Genomic DNA, 11,081 nt, shown 5'->3' on the forward strand with positions numbered 1-11,081 from the left:
TGCCCTTCTCCCATAATTGATAGTTAAGCCACTAAATTGGCAACCATGTATAAGAAACTAATAAGAATTACCATATATTTTTTTATTCTTGACATTCTTCAGTACACTTCATCATTTGCTTTTCTTTGTTGTCCAATTCTTAATGCCACATTAGGTTGGAGGAAAAAGCCTTCCTCACCATTTAGACTCAGTTTTGATTAGGAAATTCAGCAACAGGCTGATACCTAGCTTTGGCATGAAAGTCCAAACACTTCGATATTATTTTTTAAAATTTTTTGTAATGATAAATTATACTTTTAATCTAAAAAAAATAAAAAAATATTATTAAAACATTAACATAAAGAAAAATTGACTGTTGTAATTATTCAAAATGGAAAATAAACATGCTTGAGATGATCTAAAAATAAAAAATGAATATTCAATCTAGATAGGGAATAATAAAATATAAGAGAAAGTAGTTAACAAGTTGAGAGTAATAAATGGTGGTCTATTGATCTTATTCAATATCAAACCAACCTCATAAATTACATCATAAATACATCATAAATTGTATAATAGCTCCACGCCTTAAAGATCTCTTAGCCCATCCAAAAATAAAGAAGCAAACGTTTTCATTTCATGCTTATTCAATGCGAAACCAATCTCAATTACTGCACTCCCATCTTTACTCTTAGCCAAAGAAATAGCTCCACCCCTATCTATGGACACAATCTCCACTTTCCTAGGCTTGCCCCAGCCAAAATCTGCCCCGTAAACACCAAATTGAGGTGACCCAAAAACAATAATCACTTGTTTTCTAGTTTCCATGATCACATAAAAAAATGTTGGTGTATTTTTAAAATTAAAGGTTATTTCAGATGATGAATAACTATCATTAGCTCAAAAGTTATGTCATGAAAAATGACATAATGTGTCTATTAGATATAGACATGTTTTCATGTGAATAGTTATGTCTCTTGAAAAATGACATCCAAAAGTTAGGAGATATGTTGAAAAGACACCATTGCTCAAAAGTTAAAGTGAAAAGTTATTGTTTCAAGTTATAACTTAAAGATTATAATTTATGGGATGAATAGTTATCTATTCATAAGATGACTATTGAAACAATAACTATATCTAAAAGTTGTGTTGGCAAAAATCATAAAGATGCTTTTTAAAAAAAGAGGTGTCTTTATGAAAAGGTTGTGTCCTTGAAGAAGAGACACTTGAAAGGCTATATAAAGGGCTTGTTGCCAACCATTTTGACACACCAAAAATCAGAAGCAAAGCAAGAGCAAGAGCAAGAAAAGTGATATGTTTATAAACATAAACACTAAAGTTCCCATCATTTTCAAGATATTCTGAATTTCTTATAATCTACTTGCTGCAGAAAGTTGGTTATAAGGCCAAATAACTTTGCAAACCCTCGGGTGTATCTTGCGGTCTACTTCATAAGTGCAATACGAAAGAAAGTTAGATGCTAGCTTCATTATATCCTTGAGACTATTCGCATTATTCCCCTTTGCATAACGAGTGGTGGGGGTGAAATAAGTTTTAAAGATAGACGTCTATTTGAAAAGCTTGCCTTGAAGCCAATTTTGCCTATTCTTGAATACCGTATAAAAACCCTCATAACATCAACAGTTTTAAGACTTATTTTCGTGGTATTCAAAATGGCTTCGCTTAAAGAGATGGCTACCGACATTGTCAAGTTAGATCGCTTTGATGGAGGAGACTTTATTTGATGGCAGAAAAAGATGCGCTTCCTCCCCACAACACTCAAAGTCGCTTATGTTCTAGATACACCACGACCAAGTGAGGAAGATAGTGAAGAATCCGTGGAAAGAACCTGTTCGAGGCAAAAATGGGATAATAATGACTACATATGCATGGGACACATTCTTAATGGAATGTTGGATGCATTGTTCGACGCGTACCAGAACAAGGCTAGTGCAAAGCAACTTTGGGATAAGTTAGAAGCAAGATACATGGCGAAAGATGCAAACAGCAAAAGATTCCTGGTTAGTCATCTCAATAACTTTAAAATGGTTGATAATCATTCTGTTATGGAACAATTGCATCAACTTGAACGCATTCTCAATAGCTTTAAGCGATATGGTCTTAAAATGGATGAAGCTATTGCGATTTCTTCAATAATTGATAAGCTTCGCTCTTCTTAGAGAGACACAAAGAAATTTCTTAAACATAAAAAAGAGGATATGTCTCTCGAGGACCTTGGTAATCATCTTCGAATAGAAGAAGATTATCGTAAGCAAGAAGAAGTCAAGCAAGAAGAAAAATATTCTAATGAAAATAATCTTGAGACTTCAAAGGTCCATGTGATGGAACACAAACCATTAAACAAGCCGGTCTTACGCAACAAAAGAGAACATTCCATGGGTACGAAAAGTCATAAGTATAAAAGGAACAGAAAAGGCCATGTTTTCATTGTAACAAACTATGTCACTTTAAGGCAGAATGTAGACTTTTGAAAAGCAAGACACAAGGTGTGAACAATCACAAGTTTGTGGCTGTGGTTTCCGAGGTCAATCTTCTCCAAGATAATGGAGCATGGTGGATTGACACGGGTGCAACTAATCATGTATGCAACGACAAAAGTTTCTTCAAGACTTTGGAAGAAGTCAATGATGGAAGCGTGATATACATGGGAAATTCCTCCACTACACAAGTGAAAGGAAAAGACACCGTGGAACTTGTGTTTACTTCTAGAAAGATACTTGTACTAAACAATGTCTTTTATCTACCGAAAGTAAGAAAGAACCTTGTGTCGGGTGGCTTGTTGAATAAGTATGGCTTCAAATTAATATTTGAAGCGGATAAGTTCATCTTTACAGAAGGTGGACAATATGTGGGAAATGGATATTATTGTGAAAACATGTTCAAGCTCAATACTAATAAGAATATTACTTGTTCTGCTTATATTGATGCATCGTTTAATGTTCATGATAGTAAATCAATCATAAGTAATCTATGGCATAATAGATTAAGTCATGTTCATTATAGAAGATTGCATGATATGGCTAAATTAGAATTAATACCCAACATTGATGAAAATAATGATATGTGCAAAACATGAATGGTCACAAAATCACAAAAAGTTCATTTCCTAAGGTAGAAAGAAGCCCAAAATTACTTGAATTAATACATTCTGATGTTTGTGACATGCATAGTACTCATTCTATCGCTGGAAAGAAATACTTCATAACATTTATTGATGACTTCTCTAGATATTGCTATGTTTACTTATTGCATGCTAAAAATGAAGCAATGAAGAAATTTAGAATTTATAAAAGAGAAGTTGAATTGTGTTGTGAATTGTTTATTAAATGTTTACGAAGTGATAGGGGAGGTGTATATTATGATCCCAAGTATTTTGAGTCTACTGGAATTATACACGAGACTACCGCTCTATATACACTAGAACAAATTGGTGTAGTGGAACATAAGAATCGAGTTTTTACAAAAATGGTCAATGCTTTGCTTTCTAATTTAGGTTTGGGAAAAGGATTTTGGGGCGAAGCCTTATTAATGGCTTGCCATATACTAAATAGAATCCCAAACAAAAGGAGTAAAACTACTCCTTATGAACTATGGAAAGGACGAAAGCCAAACCTTAATTATTTAAGAGTTTGGGGATGTCGAGCCATAGTAAGAATTCTGGAGCCAAAGAAAAGGAAATTAGGTGAAAAAGGAATTGAATGCATATTTATAGGATATGCTGAACATAGTAAAGCATATCGTTTCATGGTGATAGAGACTAATGATTCATATTCCGTTAATACAGTCATAGAATCAAGGGACGCTATCTTTGATGAAACAACGTTTAACTCTATTCCAAGACCCAGGGAACAAGTAACAAAGAGTGACTGTTTCTTAGAAAATGACGAGAAAACTATCGAGCTTTGGAGATGTAAAAGAATTAGAAAAGTAAAGACATATGGATCCGATTTCCTAATGTATTTAGTAGAAGGTACAAGAGAGGAAACATGCGAATACCTACCTTACTGCTTTAATGTAGAAGGTGAAGGTGATCTTCAAACTTATGAGGAGGCAATGAAGTCTCAAGATGCTTTATTTTGGAGAGAAGCAATACAAGATGAGATGGACTCAATAATGGGAAACAAAACATGGAAATTGGTAGACCTTCCACCAAGTTCCAAGCCAATAGGCTGTAAGTGGATTTTCAAAAAGAAAATGAAAGTTGATGGAACTGTGGAAAAGTTTAAAGTAAGGCTAGTGGCAAAAGGCTTTAAATAAAAGGAAGGTGTTGATTATTTTGATACATATGCACCAGTAGCAAGAATAGCTACAATTAGAGTGCTTATGGCACTTGCATTTATTTATAAGATGGTAATTCATCAAATGGATGTTAAAACAGCATTCTTAAATGGTGAATTAGATGAAGAGGTGTATATGGAACAACTTGAAAGGTTTGTCTTTCCTTGTCAAGAATGGAAAGTGTGTAAGCTTGTAAAGTCCTTGTATAGATTAAAATAAACGCCTAAACAATGGCATAAAAAATTTGATGAGGTTGTGTTAGCTAATGGCTACAAGATTAATCAATTTGACAAATATGTCTATAGTAAGTTCCATAACGGTAGAGGTGTCATCATTTGCTTATATGTGGATGACATGTTAATATTTGGTACCGATTTAGAACAACTAGAAGACACAAAAAGGTTCTTGTCAAAGAATTTTGACATGAAAGATATGGGCATGGCAGATGTTATTCTTGGTATAAGAATAATAAGAGACAATAATGGCCTAACATTGTCTCAATCTCATTACATCGAAAAGATTGTAATGAAGTATGGCAAGTCAGATTGCATGCCCATGACTACGCCTTATGATTCTAATATAAGGCTAGTAGCCAACAAAGACAAGCCAATATCACAAAATGAATATGCAAAGGTGATTGGATGCCTTATGTATGCAAAGGAAATACAAGGTCGGATATTGCTTTTGCGGTTGGGATGCTAAGTCGGTTTACAAGTAATCCGAGTAAAAAGCATTGGTATGTTGTTCATAGAGTTCTAAGGTACTTAAAAAGTGCAAAGAATTATGGCATCTGCTATTCAGGTTTTCCTTCGATTTTAGAAGGGTATACAGATGTAAGTTAGAACTCAAATAGAACTGATTACACATTCACGACTGGATGGATTTTTACAATTGGTGAAGGTACTGTTTCTTAGGGTTCTAAAAAACAATCTTGTTAAGCGGACTCCACCATGGTGACTGAATTTATAGCCTTAGCATCTGGCACCCAAGAAGCATAATGGTTAAGAGATTTACTTTATGAAATTTCGTTGTGGCTTAAGCCAATGGCATTGATCTTGATACATTACGACAATGAAGTAACTATATCAAAGGCATATAATCAAGCTTACAATAGAAAGAGTCGATATATTGGACTTCGACATAGCATTATAAGGCAAATGATTAGTGACAGTATAGTCACTGTAAGTTATGTGAGGTTTGGTGAAAATTTAGCGGATCCATTTACCAAAGGTCTGAAAAAAGGATCTGGTTATAAAGACCTCAAGAGGGATGGGTCTTAAGCCTATTAACTAAATCGCCAATGGTGGGAGCTCACCTCGACGCTTGTGGCCAACTTGCAAGTCTCGGGTACTGATTACTCTACCACATGGTGATTGCAAGCACTAAATTATATTTTCCATCCCAAGGTGTATTGTGCTTGGTTCCCGTAATGTGTAAGGTAAGGTTGAACAAAAAGTTCTTAATAGACCCATAACATGTATATGTTGAAGTACTATAATTACGGGGTACTTCCAATGGGGGTTACCTATATGAGTGGAAGTGTGGCCACTTTTAAGAGTTAAAGGCTTGACTTTGACAGCACTCATGAATGGATGCAAAACACATAGCCATAAACGTGTTGGCAAAACTAGATACAATGTGAGCAAGGAAGCTTATGTATGTTTAGTGGCCCGACTAGTCAATGAAGAATCGATGGTTCAATGTTTGGTCAACCACTCAATTCAGACTAGAACCAACCACACTCACTAAGTGAAGGTTCAAATCTGTGGGATACCTTCATTTATGCACAAGTTTTCCAAAGTTGTTGGTATTGGAAAATTTTGAAAATGGTGGGGATTGTTGGTGTATTTTCAAAATTAAAGGTTATTTCAGATGATGAATAGCTATCATTAGCTCAAAAGTTATGTCATGAAAAGTGACATAATGTGTCTATTAGATATAGACATGTTTTCATGTGAATAGTTACGTATCTTGGAAAATGACATCCAAAAGTTAGGAGACATGTTGAAAAGACACCATTGCTCAAAAGTTAAAGTGAAAAGTTATTGTTTCAAGTTATAACTTAAAGGCTATAATTTATGGGATGAATAGTTATCTATTCATTAGATGACTATTGAAACAATAACTATATCTAAAAGTTGTGTTGGCAAAAATCATAAAGATACTTTTTAGAAAAATAGGTGTCTTTATGAAGAGGTTGTGTCTTTGAAGAAGAGACACTTGAAAGGCTATATAAAGGGCTTGTTGCCAACCATTTTGACACATCAAAAATCAGAAGCAAAGTAAGAGCAAGAGCAAGAAAAGTGTTATGTTTATAAACATAAACACTAAAGCTCCCATCATCTTCAAGATATTCCGAATTCCTTATAATCTACTTGCTGTAGAAAGTTGGTTCTAAGGCCAAACAATTTTTCAAACCCTCAGGTGTATCTAGCGGTCCACTTCATAAGTACAATACGAAAGTTAGATGTTAGCTTCATTGTATCCTTGAGACTATTCGCATTATTCCCCTTTGCATACCGAGTGGTGGGGGCGAAATAAGTCTTAAAGATAGACGTCTATTTGAAAGGCTCACCTTGAAGCCAATTTTGCCTATTCTTGAATACCATATAAAAACCCCCATAACACCAACAAAAAACTGTGTCAGCTTCTTTTCTACCCATTCAAGAATCCCTTTCATCTCTAACTCTTTAACCATATCGCTTGTCAGCTCCGCAGCAGTGGCAAAACCATTTTCATCCATGAAGTTTCCTACTTTTGCTGAAGCTAAAAGGCCTAAAACACAATTACCAAAATAATTTTTTGGGATCGAAGGGTTCAAATGTGACCTTGCATCTGTTGCGAACCCTAAATTAACTATTCTGTCACTTTCTCCACCTCTTGCTTTAATTAGACAAGTGGATACATAGGCAAATGTAAGAACAAAACTTGATAAATGAAGTGGTTTTGCTTTATCCAACTTAGATAAAACCTTTTCTCTAAGTGACTTGATATGTTCATGAGTTAAATCAAATGTGGGACGAAGCAAATCATCAGGAACATCTTTGATATTCTGCAAAATTATCAAGCTTCTTCTATTGGGATCCGAATCAGAGCTAGTAAAAGCTAACCATTGGATTAAGTACACCAAGTCAAGTCCACTTGGATTTTTGATAACAATCCTGTCATAAAATAAGGTTAGCTTTGGTGGCAAAGAAGAGTTTTTAGTGTTACCTTTTTTACAAAGATAAACCCAGAACTTGACAAACATGGTTATACTTTTACCATCAAGAATTGCATGGTGAGTTGTTATGCCAACACAAAACCTTGAGAAGGAAAGAGTGTTATTTGCAAAGCAATTATTGTTGCTATATTGTCAGTCATCATTAGTTGAGGTTCCAAAGAATGTAACTCAAGAGCTTTATGGATTTCATTACCTGAGAGAAGGCTAAAGTTTGAGTTAGACTTAGCAACTTTGAACAAAACTCCATCACTAGAAGTGTATGTAATGATGGGTTTGGGGAATTCGAAGGCCACTGGAGGTTGTTGGCAAGAGGGAGGTATTGGAGGAGAGTGAGAGAAAGGGAACGCTTGAGTTTTGGGAGGATAACTGAGTTCAAATATTCAGGGTTTGACCCGTTGAGTTGGTAGAAAAAGATGCGCTCTACTGACCAAACTTTAAGAAGAGTGTGTCAAAGAAAGTGAGAGGGAGAGAGAATTCAATGGTTGATATTGGTGAGTCAAAGGCAGGGGTGGCTCGAGTGGTCTCAAGAACTTGAACTGTATGGGGCGATGCCATGGCAAATTATTCAAAGTAGAGAGAGCTTTGTGTAGAAAGACTAGGTAAATGCTAAGAGGAAATGTTTGCTGGATTGGGAGTTTGAAACTTTTATAATAGTAGCACTATGTTTTTTTGGCCACAACAAGGAGAAAAGAAGTTAGAAATATGAGTTTATGAATTTAGAAATTAGAAATTTAGACCACTCACTGCACTTGTCCAATAATTGATATTTCAATGATGGGCCTGATGCTAGCAAATTAATTTTGACACGTTGCAGAAGAATACATATAGTCTTTCTTTTTTTTTTCTTTTTAATTTCAGTGTCAAATGAACAAAACCAATGATAAATATGTGAATTAATTTTAAATAGATTATAATAATTAGTAATTAAACTAATGTTTATTACTCTTCCTACTAATTAGATTGTAATTTTCATCCCTTTTAGGCTTTCTCCTTTATATTTTACCAGAAGAAATCATTAAATAAGTTAATACCTCTGTATCACTTGTAAGCTCAAAAAATCACATTGTCCTATTACCTTACTGGGTGTATAATTTTAATTAAGCTAGCAAAGTTATTACATTATAGCTTAACATATCTATATGCTTACATTCATGTTTGGTAACATGTTTGCATTCAAATTTATCAAGTCTACACTTTGAAGTGCATGAAAGGATTTGTACCTTAAGGGTATGTTTGGTTCGTAGAATAGAATAGAGAGAGAATAAAATGATTATTTTGTAAGAATTGAATAAGATATGAATAACTATTATTTAGCTTGGTTCATGGAATAGAATAGGGTAAGAATTGCTATTTTGACTTATTCCAATATTTAGTTGGTAAAAGTGACTTTGGAATAATAAAGGAATAAATAATAAAAAGATAAAAATGTCTTTTGTTATAATATTTGATTTTTAATTTAAAATGTTAATTTTTAATAATTTATTAAAACATTATTAAATTATAATTTAAAATTTTAATATAATTATTTTTATTTTATTCTTAAATGTTAATAGTTTATATTTCATTTAAAATATTAATAATTTATAATTAAATATTAATACCATTATTTTATTTTATTTTTTATTTTTAAAATATTTAAAAAATAAAAGTTTAACTTAAAATATTAATATTATAGTTTGTATTAAAATTTAAATTTAATTTTAAAATTTAAGATATTAATTTTATAAGTTATATTAAAATTTTAGTTTAATTGAGAAAGGGAAGGAGAATGGGAGATGGGTGGAGAGAAAGTATATGTGAAAATGAACAAATTACATTTCTAAAATTGATAAAGGGTAATTTTGTACAATAGTATTTTTTGTCTATTCCCTCAAATATGGAATAGCCATTACCAAGGTCTCTTTTGATAATGGCACTTCTTGTTTATCAAGGAATGACCATTCTTCAAAATAGTCATTCTCATGAACCAAATGCAAGAATAGTTAGGTAATAGGAATAGGGAGAGAATGATTATTCCATTTCCCTTAACTAAACATGTTGTAAAAATGTGTTTAGAAAATATATAGTTTATATTTTTTCATTTAATGTAGAAATTACTTGTGAATATTTGTTTATATTTTAATTTTATAAAAGTATTTCTTCAAAGAAAAATTTAAAGAATTATCTTAACAACACTAGTTAATTGTTAATAAAAAAGCAACAAAATGGTTTTTCAAGACAAGCTAAGAGATATCGAGCAAACCTATGATATCATTAAACTTAGATTGGTTTGGTGGAATAAGGCCAAATATCTTGAAGCGTGTTATTTGGTCATGGATATCATATAATGTCCAAACATGGGCTTGGAGCCTCAAAGGGGCAAAACACCCATTTCTTCGATGAGTCCATTTCGTGGCACGTTCAAATTGAATATGGATGAATCCTTGAAAGGTAAACCGATAAAAGAAGGTATTGGAGGAGTCTTTCGAGATAAGTGTAGCATGGTTAAATTGGTTTTCTCTAACATGGTTGGTATTGTGGACTCTAATGTTGTTGAGTTATTAGCCATTAAAGAGATTTTTATTGTCTTTGCAGCCTTTAAATGTGTTCATTCTCCTTATTTGTTGATTGAAAATGATTCAACCAATGTCAAGAGTTAGGTAAATAATCTCACATTCATTCTGTGGAGATTGGGAGATCTCACTTGTCGCTTATTGAGTTTATTATGTCTCAAATTAGCAAATGGTCAGTCCAACATAAACTACGCGAAGTTAATCCATTTGTAGATCAGTGTGCTAAGGATGGGGTCAAAGGTTGAAGGTATGCTGCTAGTATTTGATTAATTTTGTTTTGATGTTTTGTGTACATGTTGTAGATTTTTTACAAGGAATATACAGGCTTGGTTATCTATTGTTGGATTTAGGCTGTTTTGTATGTATTTCTTTTAGGGAAAAATTTTTTTTAGCCCTTAAAAATAAAGTGCTTTTGGAAATAAGCCTCTAAATAATTTTAACTATTTTAAACCAGGAGAATAGATTTTGGGACGAAAATGCCCTTAATGAGGCATCTTCGTTGACGCGCACTGTCATGACCCGAAACTTCCCTCGAGCCCTTGACAATCGCCGCGGTGCCCTGATGGGCACTCATCTCCCGGAATGCCAATAGGAACTCCGCAAGGCTTAATATTAGTTTCTCATTTCCCCCGGTGAGTAACCGTTGCCAAATATTATGTTCCAAAGGATTTTGAGCTATTTTCAACTTAAAACAGATAAAATAAAAGTTTTCATCTCACAGGGGCGTTTTGATCATTTTTCATTGAAAAATTTTGAAACCAGTTTAAAATTTAGTAAGCAAGTACTAATCGTATAATTCACAATAAAAAATAAGTTCAAGCACCTAAAACCTTTATTTAAAATAAAATTATAATTATTTAAATATAATGAGAAGATAAAACAAAATATTCAATAAAATATTTTATTTTCTTATAAACAGTAATTTTAGAGTTATACGTAAATACTTTTTGTAACATAAAAGCAAAATAATTTCATTCATACTGTGACACAGTAAACCAATGCATTTAAATTAATTTAATTTAATTTAC

The 11,081-nt window shown here is 33.0% G+C and overlaps 1 pseudogene; it reads right to left on the bottom strand.

Moving 5' to 3' along the window:
• Positions 1–567: 567 nt before the first annotated feature.
• Positions 568–8,056, bottom strand: LOC108661584 (phenolic glucoside malonyltransferase 1 pseudogene; annotated as a pseudogene).
• Between the last annotated feature and the right edge of the window lie 3,025 nt (positions 8,057–11,081).

Source organism: Theobroma cacao, chromosome 4 (assembly GCF_053813885.1).
Source record: "Theobroma cacao isolate CCN51 chromosome 4, ASM5381388v1, whole genome shotgun sequence".
NCBI classification, from domain to species: Eukaryota; Viridiplantae; Streptophyta; class Magnoliopsida; order Malvales; family Malvaceae; genus Theobroma; species Theobroma cacao.